Source organism: Vulpes vulpes, chromosome 8 (assembly GCF_048418805.1).
Source record: "Vulpes vulpes isolate BD-2025 chromosome 8, VulVul3, whole genome shotgun sequence".
NCBI lineage: Eukaryota > Metazoa > Chordata > Mammalia > Carnivora > Canidae > Vulpes > Vulpes vulpes.
This window is the reverse complement of record NC_132787.1, coordinates 25,088,894-25,113,228: the sequence shown is the minus strand read 5'-3', so window position 1 is coordinate 25,113,228 and position 24,335 is coordinate 25,088,894. Positions and strand designations below refer to the sequence as shown.

Here is a 24,335-nt window from a genome sequence, read left to right as displayed (position 1 = left end):
AGGGAGCAGGAGAGCAGAGATGGAGGATACCAAGCAAGATCAGAGGGAAGGAGATCCCAGACTGAGAGGCTGGGGGGTGCAAAGTAATGGGGAGACCAGAGGCTCAGCAGGTCTGCAGAGGAGAAGCTGAGCAGACCTCAGAGCTGATGAGGAGGATGGATTAAACACCTCATGCACTCAGACGTATGATTCTTTACAACTGCGCACGGGTCTTTGCAGGAGCTCATTTTACCTCTAATAACAGGCTCCAGAAGCAGAAGTCAGTGCTGCTAATTTATAATGACTTTAAGGCACAGAGAGGGTAAGTCACTGGCCTCAAATCACAAAGCAGGTGAGGGCAGAGCAGAGAATCACAGGACTGCTTGTGGGGCCCCATCCTGCAGGCTCTGCCCTGAGAAGCAGCCAGGCATGGGGCCAGGGGTGGAAGGGACAGGAGACTCTCCAGAGGGCAAAAGACCCCACTCCTGGGGCCCTTCTCAGCATGTCCTGCCCAGAAGAGCTTTGCCAAGTTGAGGCCTCAGCTGGGAAGTGGGGCAGGAATACCTTACCCTCTGCACATGAGAGGCTGACACACATCATGTTTGGAAGGTCTTTGAATTTTAAACAAAGAATTCCGTCCATGGAAGGGGTGGGTGAGGAAGAGAGCCCAGAGAAAGGTCTGAGAGCCTTCAGGCTTCCCATGACCCTCCCCCCCACCCCTGATTCCCTCTTCCTCTTCCTGTCTCCTGACCCCCAGGGGCCCCTGTCCAGACCCCAGCTGCTGTGTCCAGGCTTATCATCCTCACAGCCCAGGAGGACAGGTTAAGGCCAGAAGTCAGTGTCGCTCCCTGTGTCCTGCCCACCCAGCTGGGTCATCATGGAGATACAGCCCTGGCACATGTTACATAGTGACCCCACATCCAGCAGACCCTCCTCCTCCATCCTTCTGCCTCCCTCACACACACTTCCCAACACACACACACACACACACACTCCCTCCTCAAGTATCTCCCAGGCTCACATCCCTTCCCCTAAGGTCATGCACTTCCTGAGAGCTCTGACTTCTCTGACCATCTCCTCTCCAGGTTCCTGCTCCTTGCTACTAACAGAGCATCATCCACCTTGTTTCCTTGGAAACCTTTTGGACTTCTGTGCCCTCCTCCATTTTCCATTTTCCCTCCTTTGATCATTGCCAGGCTCCCATCATCTGACTCATCTGTCCTGGTCCACTTGCCCTTGACCCACTCTGCTCACACACACACACACACACACACACACACACACACACACACTTGCTGAGGGAGCACCCAGAGCCCTGTGTCTCTCTGCCCTGGCTGTCAGCCTCCTCTTCCCAGCTGTCAGGGAGCTCCCCAGGGCAGGGTCTCTGATCCTCCCTCTGGGTTTCCCCTGGGTGCCCAGCACACAGAGAGGGTAGACTGTAGGACTCACTACTTCTGATCCCCAGGAGACAGGAGGGAAGTGAGAGAGAAAGCCAGGCAGAGGCAGCAATCTGAGCCTCCCCTGCCCTGTGAGGATCACAGTCAGGGCAGCAGCAGCTGGAGGGAATCTATCTCCAGGGGTAGTGCTTTCCTTTAGAAATCCCAGGGCACCTCTGTATGTATGTGTGTGTGTGTGTGCACCTGCCATGCAGGGTGGGGAGGGAGGATGTGGGTGTGAGGCTCCAAGAATCCAGGACCTATGTGGACAGGAGAGGACTGGAGGAACTGGACCCCAGAGCAGGGCAGCTCCCAGCACACACAGGCCCATAAGCGCAGGGACAGAGGGGGCCAGTGTGGCCACAGTAGGATGGATGCAGGGTGGACCATGCGCATGCCTCCTTTTCCCTGAGTGTGACATGATTTCATACTTCCCTGAGTGTGAAACCATTCACATGGTTTCCTGTGTCCTGTGATTCAATCCAATCCCCATTCTCCCTTCTTGTCCACATTCACAGGCATTTCTGGTGTCCAAAGCTAGGAGCCTATTTTTGGTTGAACCATATGCAATTCCTGATAGTCAGTTTGGGCTTACACAGTCTATTACTTTCACTCTTCTTGCTTCTAAATATTCTTTTGGACTCCAGGGTAAGGGCCCGGGGAGCAGAGTGAGGAAGGGCAGATACTAAGGGCTCATGTGTACTGAGCGCACACCGTGTGCTAGACTGTGGCATTCCTACCGCAGCGCTGATGCTCACTACAGCCCCATGAAGGCTTTCCTGCATCCCCAACAGGTATTCCCCACCTGTTCCAGGTGAGTGAGTCCAGGTGAGGAGGCTACACCAGGAGGAACAGGGCAGGGATCAAACTCAGCCCCAGGCCTCCTGCTTCCCCACCTCCATCCACCACCAGGGAGGTCCTGACACAGCCTGTGAGCCAAAGGCCATGCCTGCAGATTCAGGACAGGGAGGGCAGGGGGTACACGACACATGGGAACTCTGGGGGGGCCGGAGAGCCCCTATGGAAGGCAGAAATCTCAGGGAGCACACCTGAACCCCAGCAGAGAAGGGCCTGTCCAAGAAAGAACCTGGTCAAAAACACATTCAGAGCTGGGAGGAGCCTCTGGCAGAGACTGGGAAGCCCTGGGTGGGTATGGACAGAACAGAAGGGAGGTGACAGGGAAGAACAAGGCTGCAGAGTCTAGGGCGCAAGGAGGGAGCACTAGTGGGGACAGGGGAGGAAAGATAAAGTCCAGGGAAAAGGGTGGAGCAGGAGGGAGGGAGGGAGCTTGTGGCACAGACATGGGACTGAGGCACATGGAGGGCCCCAGGAGTAGAGACAGTGCTCAGAGAAGGAGCAGGGTCAGCCCCAGAGAGGGGATGGATGTGGAAGGACTGGGGAAGGGGTGAAGGAAGCTGCACTCAGACACACACACACACACACACACACACACACACACACACACACACTCCAAGGTAAAAAGGACAATTGTCTGTTGATTGCTCAGAGTCCCAGTAAGCACACTCAGCCCCATCATCCTAAACCATGGAAGGAATTTGGAGGTGATGGAAGGCAGGGCCACAGAGCTCAGAGGAGGGCTGGAGAGGGGGCCATGACCAGTGAGTGTGTGCCCTTCTGTGTGGGGCAGGCCTGTGGGTGCCTGAGAGAGAGAGAGAGAGAGAGAGTGTTGTGTGTGTGTGTGTGTGTGTGTGTGTGTGTTTGCATGCACCTGCTCTGGTGAACAGCCTGTGCCTGCAGGACTGGGTGTGTGTCTGGGGCCCTGAGGCCTATGTCCGGGTTCCTCCCCTGCAGGGAGGGTCTGCACAGGTTTACCCGGTGCTGGTCTCTGTGGGCAGAGCACTTTGCCACTGTGCTGCCTGCCCCCTGGTCAGGCCCTCAGCGGGGGCAGATCTACCCAGTGGAGGGAGAGCAGGAGGTGATGCTGGGGCAGCCAGGGCCCTGCAGTCCCCACGCCTCCTGCAGACATGCGCAGGCACACACAGACATGCGCACGCGCACACACACACACACACAGACACACACACACATCCTGCACATACGCTGACCTCTATCACATGCAGCCAAATAAAATGCACAGAAGTCAACCAAGACATCATCACATATGAGCACATGAGATACACAGATAAACAAAGGTGCTCAGAGAGGCCAACATGCCATCACCCACACGGATAGAAAGACAAGAGCCTGGGGCACAAGCCACTCAGAACATTGTTACCTGGATCTACATCTTGCCCTCTCAACACATGCACACACACACACACACACACACACACACACACACACAGAAGACATGCTGGCTGGGGCACGCACTTCTGCAGACAACTGCTCATGCACATCACTGCCCAGCACATCCCAGGGCTCCCTCCGTGGGCCTCACTCCCAACCCTAGCAACCTCGGGACACCCAGTCTGGCTGTGAACATCTGCTTCCCCCACCCCCTTCATGCTGGGTCCCCAATCCAGCTGTTTATCCCAGGCCAGCCCAGCTGTCACCTGCCTGGTGAGGGTCTGCTCATCCTGCTTCAGAAGCACAGAGAGAGGTTCTCCTCCTCTTCTCCTCCATTCCCTGCCCTGCTGGGTTTGTCCTGCTATATCCCACTTAAGACTCCCCTCCTCCAGGCCTTTGACTAAATTGTTTAGGCAAATGCCAGGCCTTGCCATCCAGCACCAGGCTGGGGTGCTCCTGGGAACACTGCTACCTGGTTGTAGAAACCACACAGAAAAATTGATAGCAGCAATGTCCATAATAGCCAAACGGCGGAAGGAGCCTCGGTGTCCATCGAAAGATGAATGGATAAAGTGTTCCCAGTCCCTGTGTCTTGGCTTGAATATACTGGGCCCCTCGGTGTCTGTCTGTGTATCCATCTCTCCATATCTTCGCCCTCCAGCCCTGCCCCATGGTTCTGGGTACGAGCTGGTGCAGAGCTCTGGGAGCAGAGAAGCTGGGCACACCTGTGTGGAAGGGAGATGGCTGGTCAGTTAGGATGCAGCTCAGGCTCTCCAAGCAGAGCCTGCCCCTCATGAACATTCTCTGTGACTCCAGAGTCCCTTGTCTCCCTGCCTACTATGCTGGCAGAGCCGGCCTGAGGCTTATCCCTGAGGCTTACCCCCAGTTAGTCCACTAGGAGTGACTGGAAATTCTGGGAGGGCACTCAAGGATCCCCTAGGCCAGGTATGTAGGTGTCTGGAGAATTCTGTGAAAGAGGAGTGAGGAGAAGAGGGAGGCCCACAAAAGGTGCTTGCCAGAGGGGTGTCAGGGTGTACACAGCAGAGAGCCTGGGAGCTCTGCCTCTGAATCCTTGGAGAGAACTGCCCAGTGGCTCTTTGCACCTCTCAGACAGGCAGACATAGGGCACAGAGTCTGGGGAGATGTGTGAGGTCTCCAAATTCAGGAATGGGAATAGAAATATGGGTGTCCCTCTTTTAGGCCCTCATGGCACCTATAACTGTTCCATGCACACAAGGAGCTCTCCACAAAGTCTTTGGCTCCTATTTCACCAGGTCTCCCACAATAAGCCCCTAAACCAGTGGACTCAATCCCTTTCAATATCCCTTTCCATCCCACCCCCACTCCCTCACACCAGCGCCTCAGTATGTGTGCCCAGCACAGTGTCCCTGCCAAGCCTGCCCAGTGCCCCAGGGATCAAGGGACCCCAGCTCAAATCCTAAGCATCCCAAACCCTCCTCCTCCCTCATTTATCTGGGTTCACTCCTGCTCTCTCTCCCCTGCCCACCCAGTACAGCCTGGTCCCTGGGTGTCTCCCAAAAGACAGGCAGTTCCTAATGAGTCCTCAGCACAAGAAGGGGAGGGCCCAGGGCAGTCTGGGGGGGGGGGGGAGGGGGCTCCAGAGCTAGAGATAAGGAGTCCTGTCAGCATCTGTCCATCTGCCATCTCCTCCAGCATCCCTGTCTCCTGCCTCCTGGCTCCTGCCCATCCATCTCTCTGCTGAGGCTGATGGGCTGAGCTCAGGGGCAAATGCACAGAAGCCCAGACTCATCATGCCTGGTGGGCTCCAGACCCATGTTCTCCAGGAATGTCACTACCTCTGCCATCATTCCTTGCAACCTTCCCATGACCTTCTTAAGGTGAAATTGTAGATGGACCCCAAGGACGAACAGAAATTGGTCTCATTCCTCAATATCTTGATCTCAGCCCTTTGTGCTCACATCACATTCCCAACAGGAGAAATGAAAACTTAGGCAATGACAAAGGGGTTGAAATCTCAGGAAGACTTTCTCAGCCTTAAGGAGCTCCTGACTGCCCCTGGAAAGCAGGGGCCAGGGCGGGATCCGGGGAGATGCAGGGGAACAATCAAGTTTGCTTCTCCTCATCAATGCAATTTCCACCAGGGGGAGGGACCCAGCCCTGGGGACTTGAGGGGCACCTTCTCCGCAGCGGCCTGCGACGCGCTCCGCGGCCACCAGAGGGCGGCAGAGAGGGGCGCTCCCCGCACAGCCCGCCCTGGGCCCTGGGCGCTGAGAGAGGGGGGGCGCCCAGCCTGGGGGGTCGGGGCTCCAGCGAGAACCCGGGAATTTCCGAGCTCAGGGAAGCCTCCTGCCGCCCTCCCCACCGGCGTCCCTGATCCCCCGCGGCAGCCCCTTCCCTTCCTGGCCCCAGCCCTGGGGCTGCTGGCACACAAGGGCCACCTGGCTGTTCCTTTATGCTTGGGCAGCAGGTGGCAGCGCAGCTCCCAGAGGTGAGGCCTCCAGGGGCCCAGCTGACAACTAGAGCCAGCCCTGGAGCCCACGTGGGCTCCATTCCCAATCCAGGGGTCTTCCCCGGGTGCCCACAGCTGCTCCTAAAAGCAAAGCACACTCTGCAGACCCAGTGGGAAGGCAGCTCGCAGCCCTGGGCTTCAATGACCTGATGTCACAGCCACCCCTTCCCGGGTGATACCTGCTCACACACAGACCTGGGCACAAGGACTGTGAACCCCGCAGCACAGACCTGCGGGCCACACACACCTGCTGTGCACACCCCGGCCTCAGCACCCACACCCTCTGCTCCTCACACTCCCCCAGCCCTGCCCTCTGCTCCTCCTTCCTGAGCTGCCAGAGGAGCTTCTCTCCATCCCTCATCTGCTCTGTGCCCTGTGTGTCCAGGGGCTCCTGGAAACTGCACACAGGGAAGCACTTTCCCTGCTCTAATCGGGTCCCTCCCACCACAGCCCTGGACACATGGAGCTGAGGGGACACCCAGGGTGCTGAGCCCCCTCTTCCCAGGGATCCTCTCTCTCAGGCCCTCCCTGCCCCTCCTTCTCCCTCCATCTGCTGACCCACCTGCTCCTGCTCCTGCTCCAGATCCTTCCTGCTATCACAGGTCCCCCTTTAACCACAGTAGCTGGGTCACCTGGGAGGTGAGCACTGAAAAGAGAGAAGGTGGGGGGTGGGGAAGGGAAGAAATCCTAATGCAGAGCAGGACTGGCTCTGTCCTGATCCCTTGACCCTCCACTGGAAGGTTCTGGTGTGAGTGTGACCCCGGGTCCTGGCTCGTCCTTCCCTCCCCCCACCTCTCCTTGAAGCTGAAGAGCTGCCCTAGAGGATGGCGGCTGCACTGACTGCACTGCCTCAGTGGAATGGAGACACCTGGGGGGGGGGGGCGGGGGGGGGAGCACAGGTGCAAACTCCTGAGCTGATGGGCTGAATGGGCGCAGATAGGAGGGCCCCCCACCCCTTCCCCACAGCACCCTCCACATGATCTCCCTGCCTTTCCCCAGTCCAGGACCCCTTCCTTCTAGAACAAGACCAGAGAAACCTGCCAGCCTTTCAAACACCTTATTCCTACTTTCATCCCACAGGGGAACCTGAACAGACCAAAACTCCTCCCGCCCCCCATGTGCCTCCTTGTCCACTCTGGACTGGGGGTGGGGGTGAGGAGGAGCTTCCATCCTGAGGAACTGGAATGTGGGTGCCAGGAACGGAAAGGGCTTCTAAGGGCCTCAGGAAGATGGACTCCAACCCCGCCCCATCTGCCCTCCCCTAGACCCATCCACAGCAGAGAAGAACAAGGGCCATGACTGGGACTCAGCTGTATTTCCCCAGCACCTGTGAGGCCTGAAGCCCCAGCAGAGACCGTTCTCCAGTGTGTGAGCCACTCTGTGCCATCGCCTTCATCTCCCCGGGTCCATGGGGCAAGGAAGAGGAGGGTGGGTGGTGGAGAAAGTGAGGCACAACAGCCCTCCCCCAGAACCTTCCTCACACAGATTCTTGTCCTCTAGCCACCTTCCCACCTGCAGTTCCTCTAGCTGGTTGGCGGATCCCCCCATTCCCAGCGCACAGGAAGGACTGCAGGGAGACCAGAGAAGGGACTTCCCACAGTAGCATCTTGGCCATAGCCACACACAGGCTGCAGTAGGGTGGGGGAGGACCCTGGGCTTCTCTGCATAGGCCCCCTGAGCTGAGCATGGGGCCAAGTCATCTGGGGGAGGCGGGGCAACCTACTGGGAAACTGGGGAGCTTTGCAAAAGCTGTGACCTGTCAGAAGCAGTGGCATCCAAATGCACTTCAGGATTGCCTGGGAAGTTCCTCTCAGGTCATAAGTCAGCTCCTCCTGCTGTAGTTTCACATTGTTTCCCTTTAGGGCTCTTTTGGGGAGGGAGAATTTGACTAGGAGGTTGGTCACTTACAGAGTTTCAATGTCCCCCTGTAGATGTGTCCTTGCTGATTGGCTCTCCCCCCAGGTCTCTACTCCCCTGTCAACCAGGAATTGAAAGGCTCCCTGAGGAAGCCTCCAGGGTCCCTGAGGCCTGCTCCCCTCCCCCAACAGGCCCAGAGGACATCCTCCCTGCCCCATCTCAGCACAGGGACCCCCGACCTGCAGCTCTGGGAAAGGCCACAAGGGAGCAACCCACACAGAGCCAGTCCTCAAGCTAGGGTGATGCCTCCCCAGAGCCAGGCCCCTCCCCTCCACATGCATCACCACCACCCACCCTCCTCTCCAGGCAGGAGGCCAACCCCAAGGGTCTCAGGAGAGGCAGAGGGGGCTGAAGGAGCCCAGGCAGTGGGGAGAGGTGGGCTGCATGAGGAGGGAGGGGAGGAAGGAAGGGAGCCTGGAAGAGGAGCCTGGGAGAGCACAGGTGTGCAGAGCCCCAACCAGGAAGCAGGTGTGCAGGGGCAGCTGAGGCCCAGGTTGAGAAATCTCAGTGGGCTCCCTGCTGTCCACACCCCAGGCCAGCATCCCAGGGGCTCAGGGGCCTCCGTCTCCACAGGCCTGAGCACTGGGTCAGAGGCAAACAAGGACAGGAGGATGGGGGGCCAGGGGCGGCCTACACCTCAATAAGGGGTCCACACTGCCCCCTCCCTCCTCGGGATGAGCCCCAGCTGGACACCATCATCTCTGCTATTCCCTGAGCACAGAACATGGGGAAGGGCCTAGGCAATTGTCCAGGGCAGTCCTGGTCCTCCTGGTGCCTGGAGGGGGTCGAGGGGAAACCCAGCCCTGCCTATGGGGGCACAGCTCTATGTAGAGGGGTGAGGACAGAGGGGGAGCAGGGACCAGGCACACAGCCAGGAAGGAGAAGACAGAGGAACAGGACAGGCCTGCAGGTACCTTGGCGGTGGTTCAGATAGAAACAGTGTGGGGTCCAGAACCAGAGGAATTACTACCGCAAGACTTCCCAGAGGAGAGGATGGGGCGAGTTTGCAAGGAGCTGAGAGGCTGGTCTGCAGGAGAGGAGGAGAGAGGATGGCTCAGAGTGGGGACAGGCTATGAGGCTAGGAGGGGGCAGGGGCTGAATCCTGGGCTGGCCTCCCAGGGGGAGCTAAGAGACCAGATGCAGGGAGCCTGTGGAGGGAGGGCGGGAAGGACCAGGGACAGGTGTCAGTGGGCAGGAGGCCCTGAAGCCCAGCTGGGAAGGCTGGGCAGGAGTCACTGTGGTGGAGGAAGGGGGAGAGCACCCCAGTCTAGCTGAGTACTCGTCCCCTCTCCCCATCCCATAAAGCCCCTTAGACAGAGTTTAGGGGCCTCCAGCTGGGGCACATGAAGGACTCCTGGACCAGGGTCAGGGCCTGTTTGCCTGAGGCGGCCATCACGGAGCAGGGGACACTGAGTGTTCCCACCCCGGGGGCCTCGGCTCCTGTCTGCAGGTGGGAGGGCTGCTCCTGGTGGTCTCTGAGCTCCCTGCTCTGGATCTGCCCTGCTCATCAGCACCTCCGGCCCAGGAAAGGTCTGACCCCCTGCGACCCACCAGGCTTTACCCCACATCCTCTCCTCTCAGGGTCCCTACACTCTAACCCACCTCCCTATCCAGAAGAAACCACTTGCATGCAAGTGGGTCCAACTTCACAAACTCAGCTTCCGTAGATAGGACTGGAAGAGCCACAAGAGGATTTGAGTTAGACTCAGTAAGAACTTCCCAGCACAAGGGGTCTGACGGCCCACCTTGTATGATATTCATCAAGAATTCATACCAGAAAACAAACTAGGGGTCGTGGAAGGGGAGGTGGGCAGGGGGTGGGGGTGACTGGGTGACGGGCACTGAGGGGGGCACTTGACGGGATGAGCACTGGGTGTTACTCTATATGTTGACAAATTGAACACCAATAAAGAATAAATTTAAAAAAAAAGAATTCATACCAGAGGCCTCCAGAGGACAATGACTTATTCTGGACCTACCTGGGTAGTATTGACTTGAGACAGATCTTTCCACTGCGATTAGGGTCATCCCAGATTCAGAGGGTGGCACACAAGAACTTCTGGGGACCCTGAGGCCCTCAGGCAGAATGAGGGAGCCTAGAGTTAGGACCTACAGCCTGGTGCCCTCATCCCCAGATCCTGGAGGTGGAGGTAGGGAGAGAGCAGGCCTGGACCCCCACTCCCTGGCCTCCCTTCCACCGTAGCCCCCCTCTTTATGCCCCTCCCTGTTCAGAGCAAGGCCTCTGAGCCCTTCCCATGCAGCCCTGAGTGCAGGCCCCAGGACCCAGTCTGCACCCAGCCTCAGACTCTGGACCCTGATGCCCTTCCCCTGTGCCTGGCAGGGCAGAGGCACCCCCTGCCCAGGCTACCCTCCCCCACCCCCAGGACTCACAGCCTCCCTCTTCTGGCTCCCCCTCCACCCACCCCCTAGCACAGCCTCAACCCTGCTGGAAATGTGCCCAAATTAAATCAGTCACATGTTCAGGCTCCCCTGGGACAGCACACACATGCACACAGGCCCCTGCATCCATCCATGTGCACATGCACCGATGCTCACACCCCTACATACACACAGACACATAACCTCAAATACACACATATACACACCTACCTGTTACGAACTTCTCACATGTACACAACACAAAGACACATCCCCTCAAACAGACCACCTGCACCCCCAGACCTACACACACTCATACACGTGTCACACTTGTCCATATATACACACGACCCTATTCCTTTCTCGAATGATCCAGAGCCCAGTCCTCTAGGCTCTAGAGAACTCTGGAGAGAATATGGACAAGGAGAGAGTGGGCAGAGGGCACCCAGGAGAAGGAAAGGGGGTGGGGATCCTACCCCTACCCCTGGAGCTCAGGCGGCCTCCCCAGCTCCCCTGCAGAGTCATGGCTCAGCCTGAATGGGAAGTGACTCTGAGGTCCTACCCTCACCTTCCTGGGATGCTCCAAGGACCCACAAACACCTTTGCCTTCCCTGCCACAGCCTTTACTCCCTGCAGCCTCCCAGGCTCTGACTCCTTGTGAGCTGCTGTCTGTCTCCCCTCCTCCCAGTGGGATCCTCCTCCAGGGCTCCTTCTAGACAGCTGGCCTGCTTGAACATCTCTCAGTTTCCCTGGCACTGCCCCATCCTGGTGCCCCCACCATCCCCACTGCAGGCCGCCAATCCCTCTGACCCCTCCCCTGCCCACCTCCATCCAGTGCCCTCCCACCTGGACAACCTCCCACCCCACCCAGCCTGCCTCCCTCCCCTCCTGGCCCACCTCCCCAGGCATCCCCACCTCCCAGTGGGCTCCCCCTTCCCATTACCTCCATCTCTCCATCCTGCTGCATCCTACCACATTGCCCCATTTCTAGTCATTTCTACATCTGCTTTCACACCTCCTCCACCCTTAGGAATCTAGGGAGTAGGGCAGGGCTCAGAGCCCAGTGAAAGGAAGGACATTAGCCCCCTTCTGTCCTCCTGTCCTCTGACTGTCGTCCCCTCCTCCCTTCCTGAGGACAGACCTGGTCAGGTGTTAGAGAGCTGAAAAGACATCTCCTCCTCAGCAAGTGATGGGGGCGCTGCGCAGAGGAACTCCAAAACCAGGGTATACCTACAAGGCAGTGAGTCACCTGGGTAAGCCCCGCCCACTAAGCAGAGCCCCGCCCCCTTGTCGGTGTCCTTGGTGTCAGCCGTCACTTCCATCCTGCCCCCTGTCCTAAGGCCCCCTTGACAGCCCCAGGACCTAGGAAAGGCCTAATGACCCGGTCATCCCAAAGCCACTCCGTCTCAGGAGAGGACAGAGCCAAAGGTGACTGCTCCCCCTCGGTCGTCCCACCACCTCGGCCTCCTTCCATCTGGAGGGAGACGCCCCCTCAGCGCCCAGGGCAGTTTGGGGGACACAAGGACCCTGCTCAGCCTCAGTCTTTCCTCCCCGCAGATCACTGAGGTCTGAGAGCCCAGCTGAGGGCGCCTGGTTCAGCAGCGACCCTGTGTGTGCAGGACGGGCCTGGAGCCTCCACCTGGAAGCCAAGATCCCCACAGAGTGTCACCTTGTTTTCTGCTGGTTTGCTCTGTGTGGTCTCTCCTTCCCCCGCCACACCTTGTTGAACCCCAACACTCCTGGGGAGACAATCTCCCTCGAAGGGTCTCTTTTCACCCTGTCCCTCCCAGTATCAGGTCCAGGATTTGTGCTTTGGAAAACAAGCAGCGCTGTGTGCTCAAGGGAAGTTCTTCCTCTCCTCTTGCTTTAATCCTTCGTGCTGCTGCAAGTAATCATATTGTCCCCAAAAACTGTGGGGCTCTCTCCCAACTTTCCCCTTCTCCCCACTTCTTCAGCTTCTCGGTGGTTTGTCCCAAATATCTGCACTCCAGATCCCAGGCTTCAGGAAGGCTTCTGGGCATGGAATTCAACCCAGATGCTGAGGAGTCTGACTATCTCTGTGAGCTGCACGGGGAAGGCAGTGGTGTCTGGGTTGAGAAAGGCCAGAGAACACTTTGGAGCTCTGTAAACCCAGCAGGTGTGTAGTAAGTGTGAGATGCCCCAATGAGAAGCTGGGAATGGGAGGTGAGGGAGGGCACAGAGGACAGGAGTGAGGCTGGACTGGTCTGAACTGGTCTGAACTGTCTGCTCCCCATTCTCTTCCCTTCTGCTCTGGGCCACCTGGAGAGAATATGCTCTAAGACAGACCTGAGCCTGGAGTCCTCCCTAGGCTGAGAGGGTGACCTCCCCTCCATCCACCTCCACCCAGCCCAGCTCTCAGGACACCAGGACAGCCCCCCCCCAGGAGCCGAGCCACTGCTCCCCCACCCCACCAACCACACACACAACCCTCTTCAGCCAGGGCTCCAGATCTCTGAGCACTCACCTTGCACCCCAGCCTAAATGCCCCCATCCTGGCAGAAACTTCGGTGACCTCCCTGAGCCCCTGCTGTCAACATGGTAGTCTCCAAGCTTTAGCCAGCTCCCTTAGCCCACAGCATGATTAACTGATCTTTCTTAGTACCCCTATAGTATGTCTAATGGAAACCTGTTATCCCAACAGGAGGCAGGTCGGGAAAGGGTGAGTGGGTGTAAAGCTCCAGGTCCCAGTCTCAGATTCTGCTTACCCACTCCCAAGCATTTCCTAATGAGATCACTGCTTTGCAAGAGACAGGAAGGAATGCTACCAACTGGTGCCAGGAGGAAGGGGCAGGCAAGTAGTTAAAGGAAGACCCCGGTAATGACAGAGGTGGCTGAGGCTGCTGGGATCCTGGCAGACGGCCTGCTCCCCACAGCCTGGGTTGTCTTAGGCTTGGAGCGGGGATCCATGGATGATGGGGATGAGAGGTGGGAGACTCTAAAGTCACTGAGGAGATGTCTTACCTCTACCAAAATTCCAAAAGCCCTGAGCAGCTGCCCCCAAGGAGCCCAGAATCCACTAAGACTGAGGTGGGAGGTGAGAGGGAGTCTCTGTGACAGCAATTAGCCCCTCTGTGAACTTCTGTCTCCATCTCTTCCCCCAGCTCCTTATATCCTGGGGCATTACTTTAGAGGCCTCTGCCTTGATCTGTTCCAGGTCTTGAGCAAGATCAAAGCTCTTAACCCCTGTTTTGCTTGCTGAATCCTCAGCTGAAGAGGAGGGGTCAGGGTCCATCCTGAGGCATGGGGAGGGCCCTGATTCCCCTCTTCCCAAGGCAGTGTTGAGTTCGGGAATTTGGACCAAAGTAGGAACCAATCCTAAGACTGGATCTACACACACACACACCCTGGTCCGAAGGCTTTTATTCTCATTGTCAATGTTATTGTTAGAGTTTCAGGTTAGAAATTGAATTGACTCATAATCACATTAGTGTGATATATGACAGCGACCAGTAAGGTGCTCCTAACCTCTATCTAAAGAACATTCCTTGTGTTCGTCTAGGATAAGACCCCATTTATCTCCTTCAGGGGTTCATCACACTCTGGAATTATTAAACATTGGTTTTCTTCCTTATTGTCTAATTCCCACTAGGAAAAGCTCTGTATTTGTTTAGAGAAAGAATGAACGATGAATAAATAGTTTGTGCGGGAATAAATTTACTAGTGAGAGAAACATTTCCTAATATATGATCCATTCCTGAAAGTATCACGTGAGAACCTATGTTAACAATAATATCTATAATCAATATTCCTAATGCCCCTACTGCTACATCTCTCACTCTGGCCTCTTTTCCTCTATTTTATACTATGCAAAAGCTTCTTAGCAAGTCTTTAGCTCTGTGTCAAGCCCTGTGGAAAGGATATAAATATGTATGGGGCAGAGTCTCCCCACCACAGAAGCTTACAGATGAGTAAAGAACAAGGAGAAGACGCAGGGTAACTACAACTGAACACAGCGTGCGGAGAGCCAGCTATGGTGAGACTGACACAAAGGACTAGAGGAGGTCAGAGGAAATAAATTGCTTCAGGGTAGATGATTCAGGAACATGTAAGCAGGAGGTAATCATGTAACCACTGATTGTGAAGGATTTCAGTAGTCAGAGATTGGGAGGATGGAATTCCAAGGAAAGACATAGCTAATGGGAAGGATTTCTTGACTTTGGGCATCATTGGATATTGAACTTCTATTCATCATGAGGGAGTGAGATGCAAGGACCAGTGAAATTCAAGGTAAAACTGTAGAAGCTCGAGGCTTTGAATAGAGAAGACGGGAGCCAGGACCTGGGTCCCAGCTCAAGATCCATTTATCTTCACTTCTCTTACACCTGATCTTATTATTCAATTCACATGGGACAGGGAACCCTCTGTGCCTCCATCTATATACCTCACATCTCCTTTCTCCCCCAAGTAGTTCTTTATTAACAAGGAAAGGATTTCCTAATCTTGTTACTGGGAAGAGCACAAAGCACAGAAAGGCACAAACTAAGTTAGATAATTTGCATGCCTGGGGAAAGGGAGAAACTTCTCCCATCTCCATAGTCAGTTTTCCTAGATCTTCTGACTCTATATGTCAATAAATATCTATATTTCCTCATTTTCTGGACAAGAGATACTATGAAATGTCAGATGTAAAGTTTCTCATAAAAATCCTTCATAAAGGGGGAGCCCAGGTGGCTCAGGGTTTTAGCGCCTTCGGCCCAGGTCTTGATCCTGGAGACCAGGGATCCAGTCCCGCATCAGGCTCTCTGCATGGAGCCTGCTTCTCCCTCTACCTGTGTCTCTGCCTCTCTCTCTCTCTCTCTCTCTCTCTCTCTATCTCTGTGTGTGTGTGTGTGTGTGTGTGTGTGTCTCTCATGAACAAATAAATAAAATCTTTAAAACAATCCTTCATAAAGCAGGCCTCGGCACTGGCTTTGGAAGGTGGAGGAGGGAGTTCCTGTGCTGTGTCTCTGCCTTCAAACCACGCCCGCACAGGTCCACCTGTCTCCTGCTTCCAGGAAGGAAACAGAAACATTGAATCCTCTAACAACCTTGCTTCTTTCAGAGCTCATTACTTCTTTATGAATTTAGTTCTACAAATGACCAGTTTCTCACAATCTCCACTGCAGAATCCTTAATCGGTATAATTTTAAATTCTCCTCTTCCTGGGATGGCTCAAATAGAGAATCCCACTTGGAAGCAAAGATGCAAATAAAATGGCTTCTCTTAGTACCTTCCGTGAGGGGTTTCCAGGAGAGGCCCTTGGTTACAAGGGTGGTGTACTTCTAAGGGGAGCTTGTATCAGGCTACAGAGTAAAAAAGAGGAGAGCATTGCCTTGCAGCTGCTCTTTCTCTTTCTCTGCAAACCCCTTTTGATTGTAGCAGATGTATGGGGGCTCCACAGCAACCCAGCATCTTGGCCATGAACTCCTGAAAGGAAACTCATTAAAGTTTTCTTGAGAGAGAGAATGGGAAATAAATATCAGGATTTGGTGGAAGCACACCAACCATGGACAGGGCTGGAACGGAGCTGGTACCTTAGTGCTGATTGAACTCCTTCAGGATTTGTGCACGTACACCCATCCCATACCCAAAAAGTCTAAAACATATGCTCGTGTTTATAGACATACCGAGATAAATGTGCCCCACCTTTGGTGGATATTTCCACTCAAATTTAAACACATATGTCTATATATTAGGCACACACACATGACTCTCAGTGAGGTGCTTTATGAATATATGCACCAGCCTCTCCCCCATTTCAAGCTCCTGCCTGCAGGGTGGGGCCCAGTGAGGGTAAAGGAGAGAGTGAGTATGAGCTGCTTGTGTCACTAGGTGTGTCTCTGATTAACACGCCAGGAAACACACAAGAATTGTTTCCTTGTAATTCACTATTTGGAGTTATCCAGCATCTTTTAATTACTCTGTGCCATCAAGTTTCAATGATCATCTATCCCTCACTGAGCCACTACTCCCTGCATAGTATAGCTCAGGGGTTACAGGCACAAGATTTTGCTCAACCTTGGTACAAATCTGAGCTTCACTACTCACTTTGCACAAATAAGTTAACCTCTCTGAGTCTTCCATTCAACTTTTGCAAAATGAGCATAACAATAGTCACCTCATTCAACTTTATATTAAATAGGTGATGATGGAAAGTGTTTGGAATACTTAGCAAATATAGGTATATAATCATCATCATCATCATCATCATTTTGGGACTGTGGAGATAGAAGTAATACATAAAGGGATATTCCTTCCCCTTAGGAAATTTTAATATCTCCTTGACACAAAATAAATTCATGGAGAGGAAGAACTTGTAAACTTAAAACTCTATTCGAGCCCTAATGTCCCATAGGATTAGGAGAGTTGGTAGCGGATTTCAGTGCTCTAATACGATTGGTGTTTTTCTTCTGTCACTCATCATCCCCATGCTTCACCACATTACATACACCACACATCCACCACAACCTCTCATTTAAGAAGTTGACTGGATAATGCTTGGATAACAAAGATTCTGAGAGTTCATTTTGTACATTATCCTGTTTCTGAGCAGGAGCCCATCTGAGGCACTCCACACCCAAGTGAGACAGACATGCACAGGGCTAGAGATCCTGTGCCCTCCCGTCTCCCCTGGTCACCCTCTAATCTCAGAAAATTCTTCTTTCTGCTCAATCTCAATCTATTTTATTTAACACTCACCTCTATTTATCACCCATTCTGATTGGGGATGAGGTACACAAATCCCCAAAAGCCTAAGAAAATTCTTAAATGCCCACCTGGTAACACTGTTCCATTGCCTATCTCGCCAGGTCTCTGGATTAATAGGGCTTAAAATTTTTTGTTGTTCACTCATTAAAAATCATCAAATGATCCCATAAGGAGCATTAATTTGGTTCCTACCAGTATATAACCCCTTATGTAGAAATCTGGTCTCTCCTGAAAGCGTTTGGAGGATGTAAGTATCCTAATTTCCATAACAAACAGTTAAGAATTCCTATTTCATCCCCCAACCTCCAGAGCCTCTCAAGTTATAACTCATTTGATGAAGTGACAGTACAGCCCTGAGACGGGGCCATGATTAATATGACCTCCTCAGTCCCTTTCTGTCCATCATATTAAGGATGGGAAAAGGAATTGGTGGCCATCTCCACCACCCAATGCTTGACCCGCGGAGCCCCTGAGGACCAGACAGACCCCAGTGAGGCACCACAGGCTTTTTTCCCCACAGTGGGCAGGGTCCACACCCTGGCATAGTGACTGGAGTTGGAATCCTGGGGACAGAAGACACAGACCACACACTTATCCCTCTTCCCAGAATTCAACTTCCACAGCCTAGTGCCCTCCTCTATCACTCCCAATTCCAAAATTGTCAGACTTGCCATAGTGCTCATCTGAGCCCAGACACCTGTCATGCATCATCTCAGGCCAGTGCTTCCTAAACCTGAAAAAGCATACAAATCACTTGGGAGCCTGTTAATAATGCAGATTCTGATTCAGGAGGTCTGGGTTGGTGCCTGCGATAACAGGAGCTCTAACAAGCTCCCAGGTGACCCCCATGCTTCTGGTCCATGGACCACACTACGAAGAGCAGGATCTAGATGACTGTAGCAGGAGCTACAACTCTCTTCCAGGAAGAGTCTCTCTATCCATAACCACTGTCTGTCTATCCTCCAGATGGCTGTGAGAATCATATCTCATCCTTCCTGGGTCAGAAACCACGCTCCATGGCACAATGCACAATAAAACCTGAAGCATAAATTCCCTTCAAATGTGAGAAAACACACCCTTCACCAGAGTCTCATCTTTCATGACTCTTAGGATCTATGTAGCCTAGAATTACTGTTCCTTTTCCTTTCCAACTCGCCTGCCCCTCTTCTATTTCCCAAATTACTCCATAAGCACCCACCTCCAGGAAGTGTCTTTTGATCAATATCCCTCTCTCTCAGTTTCTACTCATACCTTCCCTTCCAGAGTAATGATGCCTCCATTCCTATCCAATTATTAATATCTATTTTGTCCATTTTTCTCCATATGTGGGGTATCAATTCTCTTTCCCTAAAGAATCATAGATGCTCTAACAAGGTTTTGCACCAGTCTCTCAAAGGAGCATCTAAAGTCGTGGGTAAATATATGGGTAATCCTGCCTCGAATAATTTTCCCTGCAGCCACCTACTTCCTGTTGGGAAGAGGAGAAATTCAGCAAGTAAGAAAGTAGCTTCCCTCCCTCCTTCCCAGCGTGGGCCCCATACATAATTACAGTAGAAAAACACTGGCCCTCGTATACCAAAGCATAAAATTGATGCATCAAGAAGGATGCCTGTTGTGCTCACACTGGAGCCAGTCTCATCTCCAAGGACTCCCTGGAGTCAGGTAGAGTAGGTTGGGGTTTCTATCAATTTCACTCCTCCCATCCCCTCCCACATACCATGGGAAGAGATAGAGCAGGACCATGGAACATTATATCAGGCATCCTTCTGCCCCAGGACTTGTTTTCCCTGTTGATCTTGGAATGAACACTCTGCTTACCGCTGGGTCTAGAGGAAGGGGAGAACCTATCCCTGGCCCTGAGCATGATTCCACTGTAATGGAACAGACAGGACAGTCACCAGAACTCAGGCATAGCCACACAAAGGCAAAACTACAAGTGCCTGTGGACAGATCTAGCTGCTGAGTAAGGATACGGTTCTGGATGGAGAGAAATGCTGTTTGTCAAGGAAGTCCCCCAGAAGACAGCCTTAGAGAAGTAGCACAGTGTTAGTCTGAAGGAAAGGAGAATTTTTGGTACCAAGGAAATGTGTAAGGCTCAATTCAATTTAACATGAATTTATTAAATCCTCATTGTATGGTTGGCCACCAGCTGGATGCCCTAGGAAGTGAACAGGTTATACTCCTTACCTATGACTATAATCAGGAACAAAAAAAAAGAAAAGAAAGATACACAGATATCAGGTATGCTATTTTTTATTTCGGATTTCTTCAGGTACAATGGACATAACTGTAAGATACTTGAAGTACACATTTGATATACATGTAATTGTGAAATGATTCATTTAGATTTCCCTCTGTGAAATAATTAATAATGGCATTTTAATCTAAATGTTACATTAAATGAAGGTGAGTGTTCAAAGGACATCTTTGTCTCCTTCCCTTCATCTATGCACGTGAAGGGGCTTCAGCTGGATCTTTGGTTTTTCCACCCTCACCTCCTGAATTTCAAACACTGGGGACAGTGGTCTAGCAATCTCTTTTCACAAGTCCTCCAGGTTTCATGGCACCCCATGAAGTCTGAGCACCACTAAGCAGAGTACTACAACTGGCCTCTCTCCACATGGCTCTCTGTGACCTTGATTAATGAAGACATAACATGCAGCATACTCAGTGTTAGCTCTCTTATTTTGTCCAGAACAAACCTGACCACTGGACACATGTAATCCAACCTGCTCATACAGGAGAAAAACTAATTAAAGCAGACTCGTGATGGAAAGTGAGGGATACTCAGCAGTATTTGTGATGAGGAGTAAGTCTGTCTAATCTAGTGATACGGGATTAGCAAGGCAATAAGCTGCACATCTACAGCTGATGATTCAATCATCTGTCTCTGTGTCATGATTATCAATAGATTCCAAACATGGGGCGGGGGTGGGGGGAATGGCATGTTATTTATTGGACCTCTACAGCTCCAACAATGGGTTGTGGTGAAAAGTGGGCAGGAAGAGGGTACAGATTATGTTCAGTAAAGAGACCTAGTTAAGAGAATAACAGAAGGGCCAGAGGGAATCCTAGAATTCTTTAAGTAAACACACTTGAGAAACGATCAGTCCTGATCTCTCCTGTTACAGATAAACAAGCAGAGGGATGAGCATTTGTTCAAGTTCACATTGGTAGTTAGTGGTAGAAACAAGACCATGACCCAGGGCACATGGCTCTCAGCTGTGTGCTTTCTGAGTAGGTGGACCAAAGCAGGTTTCTACTGTTGCAGTAGAAAAACTTCAAAGTCCAAGAATGCAGATGTCCCTAAGTACCAACAAAGGGGTTCTCAGCATGGGTAATGGGTTCAAGGCCAAAGTGCTTTGTGCTCAGAGGAAAGCTCTGGTGGCAATCCACCTGTGAATGGCTCTGTTGCCCCCTCACACAGCCAGGACTCAGGCTACACAGCCTGCTCAGTGCTCTGAACAGTTTTGTTTTCCTCTGCTTTTCCTCCTGGTATTCCCATTGCCTACAGCTTCTCCCTGCCGCCCATATGTGGTAAATCCTATCCCTGAAGACAGCCAACTAAAAGTCCATTCCCGTACAAAGTCTTCTCTAATTTCACCAACTAACCCTCACCACTGTGCCAGCCACAAATGATCATCTTCTACTCTGAATTCCCAAAATACTTAATTTGCATATTACTTATGACAACACTTTCTTCTTTGTGTTACAGCTTTGCTTTACACCTTGTATTAGAATATCAGCTTCTTAAGTGCAGGGGCCATATGTCATCTTTTTTTGGTCTTTTTCTAGTTTCTTTTATTTATTTTTACTGAATATAATGAGCATACAGTGTTCTTATATTACTCTCACGTGTACAATACAAGAATTCAACAATTCCATATATTTCTCAGTGCTCATCAAGAAGAGTGTTCTCTTAGTCCCCTTTATCTAAATCACTCATTCCCCTACCCATCTTCCCTTTGGCAACTATCAGTTTGGCTCTCTATTTAGGAGTCTGGGGTGAGTTTTTTGATTCTCTCTTTTTTCTTTTTAATTTTTTTAATTTCTTAAATTCTATATAACAGTGAAAACATACATGTGGCATTTGTTTTTCTCACGTGATATGTATATCACATCTTCTTCATCGATTCAGCTATCAGGGGATACAAGGGTTGCTTCTATATCCTGCCTGCTGTAATAATGCTGCAATAAACATAGGATGCATATATCTTTTCCAAATCATGTAACTAAAATTCTTCCCAACAGAAAAAGAAACCATCAACAACAAAAAGAGGCAACCTACTGATTGGGAGAAGATACTCACAAGTGATATATCAATAAGGGGTTGACACTCAAAATACATAAAGAACTTATACAGTGCAATACCAAAAAAAAAATAATCCAAATTAAAAAAAGGCAGAGGACCTAAATATTTTTCTAAACAGACATACATACAGATGGCCAATGGACACATGAAAAGATGCTTTGTCTCACTAATCATCAAGGAAATACAAATTAAAACTGCAATCAGATATCACTATCTAAAATCAAAAATAGAAGAAAAGCAAGTGTTGGTGAAGATACGGAGAAAAACGAACCCTCATGCACTGTTAGTGGGAATGCTAATGGTGCAGGCTTTATGGAAAAAAGTATGGAATTACCTCAAAAAATTTTAAAAAGAACTACCATGCGATCTGGTAATCCTGCTACTGGATATTTTCTTTATTACTACAGCCACTGCGGAGATCATACTCACCAGACTAAGATCAGGAATCATGCTATACTGACTGAGACAGTTAGCTACATCCTTCACTAGTGGATATTTAACCAAAGAAGAGGAAAATGCCTTCAAGCTTCTTTTAATACTAATTATGTAAATGGCAGTAAGCAGTATAGACACAATTAAAAAGTAGAAAGGAAAAAAAAGAGGAGAAAGAGCAAAGTCTCATCCTTCACTCTACCATAAATATGGAATTCTATTAGTATTCTCACACCAATATCTCATAGGAGCCCTGGATTCCCATGTGCTCAAGAGTACTCCCCATTACTGTGTAGGGAACCAGACTGAATTCAGGTGTGATGACGTCAAACCAAAAATGTACTGGCACTGCTGAGTTCAAGGTCTATGGTTTGGTCACTTAAGGCTGTGCTGGATCCCATAGGCGAAATAGATAATAAACCCAGTCAGCATCCAGGCACCAAATCGGACCCAGGTGCCCGCTGTCATCTGCATCATAAGGCAAACATTCAGAAAGATGCTCAGGAGTGGGAGGAGAGGCAGACCAGGTACCTTAAAATGAGGCAGATGGGAGCTCTGTGGCTGTCTCCAGATGATCCCAGTGATCCCAGTGATGAGCACCAGGAGCAGCACAACTACTGTGATCCACCCTGGGTCTCCAGAAAGCAGACCTGGCCACTGGGCCAGCACCAGGCAAAGAACAATCAACAGCAGAACAAGCAGTGAGGAGCAAACATAGACAACCCTGCCAGAGAGTGGAGTAGGGGTGGGGCTGCCTGGAAAAAATAGTCCCCGTAGAGTTAGCTTCTCTGCTGCAAGTGGGTTCTCCTCCTGCACCTCTGTTTCATTTCCCTCATTCTCCTCTTGCTCCTCTGCTTCGTTTTCTTTATTCCTCCTCTCAGGCTGATACCTGATGATGAGAACACAAAAAGCTACCAGGGAATAAGATAGCAGGGTCGCAATTGACCTGAGGTCCAAGAGATCAGCAAATCCAAAGAATAATAATATGATTACTGCAATAACATAAATGAATATGCTGAACACTAACTGGGTGTATGTGCCAGTGATGACCCTGGCAAGCACAGGGAACAGGAGGCCATCGTCTGCCATCATGCATATCACGACATGTATGGGGTACGTAAAGCCCCAATACATGCTGACAGAAATACTAAAGAAAATTGCAACAGCTACAACATAGTAGGCAAGGCCCCAGCCAATATGGAGAAATGCCTCAGGCAAGGTGCTCCCAGGTCGGAGCTGGTAGTAAGGCACCATAAGTGTAAGTGCTGCAGAGACACCAAAATACACCAAGACGCAGGTGAGCAGTGAAATAACAATGCCCATGGGGATGGAACGCTCAGGCTTGTGCGATTCTTTGACTCTGGTAACAATAATGGCGAAACCTATAAAAGCATAGAAACAGGTAGCTGCTCCACGAAGAATCCCCTGGAAGCCAAAAGGCACGAATCCTCCAGAGCCCAGAGGGCCCAAGCTAGAGGTGTCATTGAGTCCAGCCTTTATGTAGTCCTCTTCTGTGAGCCTCCAGTTGTGCGGGTTCCCCTTAACGAAGCCAGAGATGATGACAAAACTGAGAACCAAAAGTTTCACCAATGTGAAAAGTTTGAAAACCCTGAAGAACTCACGAAAACCCAGATATTGAATTTCTAAGAGAAGAAACCAAAGGACCATAGTAAAGTAGACTAGATTATCTGCTAAGATTTGGGGAATGTGCTCTGAGATGCTCTCAGAGATCTGAATTTCAAACTGGTAGTCAAAAATTAAGGTCCAGGCCCGGATCATAAAGATTGCATCAATAAAAAAGGAGAGGATGAGGTTCCAACCGGTGATGAATGCCCAGAGTTCACCTACAGTGACAAAACAGTAGAGATATGCGGAACCAGAATGCGGAACCCGGGCGCTAAACTCTGCATAGCACAGCCCAGCCAATAACGAGGTTAGGCCAGCCACCAAGAAGCATATCACAGTGGCCGGTCCTGCTTGACTACTAGCCACCTCAGCAAGCAGGAGATAGACACCAACCCCCACTGTGCGGCCCACACCCAGGGCCACTAAATCCAGAGTGCTCAGGCTTCCACCATATTCAAACTCATGTACTTTTTGTTCCAGTGGACGTCTGTGTCCCAGCTTTTGACCAAACTTGCGAAGTGCTTGTCGCAGCATTCTAGCTGGAATTGAAGAAGATTCTAAAGATCAGAGAGTTGTAGCAACCTCTGGGAGCCAAGAGTGTTAGATCTGGTTCAGTGAGGCTGAATTAAGCCAGGTTAGGGCTGCAAAGGTTGGGTTGCTCAAGCTTCACAGTTGCTGCTTCATATTTCTTCTGGGATCTGTTTCCTTCCATAATGCCTAGGGAAACAATAAGTGTATACTGAACATTGGTGTTCAACCAACCAAATGAAACTCAAAAGTCACGTGTAACATGGTGCAGGCCAAGCAT

At 51.5% G+C, this 24,335-nt stretch overlaps 1 pseudogene; it reads right to left on the bottom strand.

The window, feature by feature from the left end:
- Window positions 1-22,276: 22,276 nt before the first annotated feature.
- Window positions 22,277-24,108, bottom strand: LOC112917467 (cationic amino acid transporter 3 pseudogene; annotated as a pseudogene).
- Window positions 24,109-24,335: the final 227 nt, after the last annotated feature.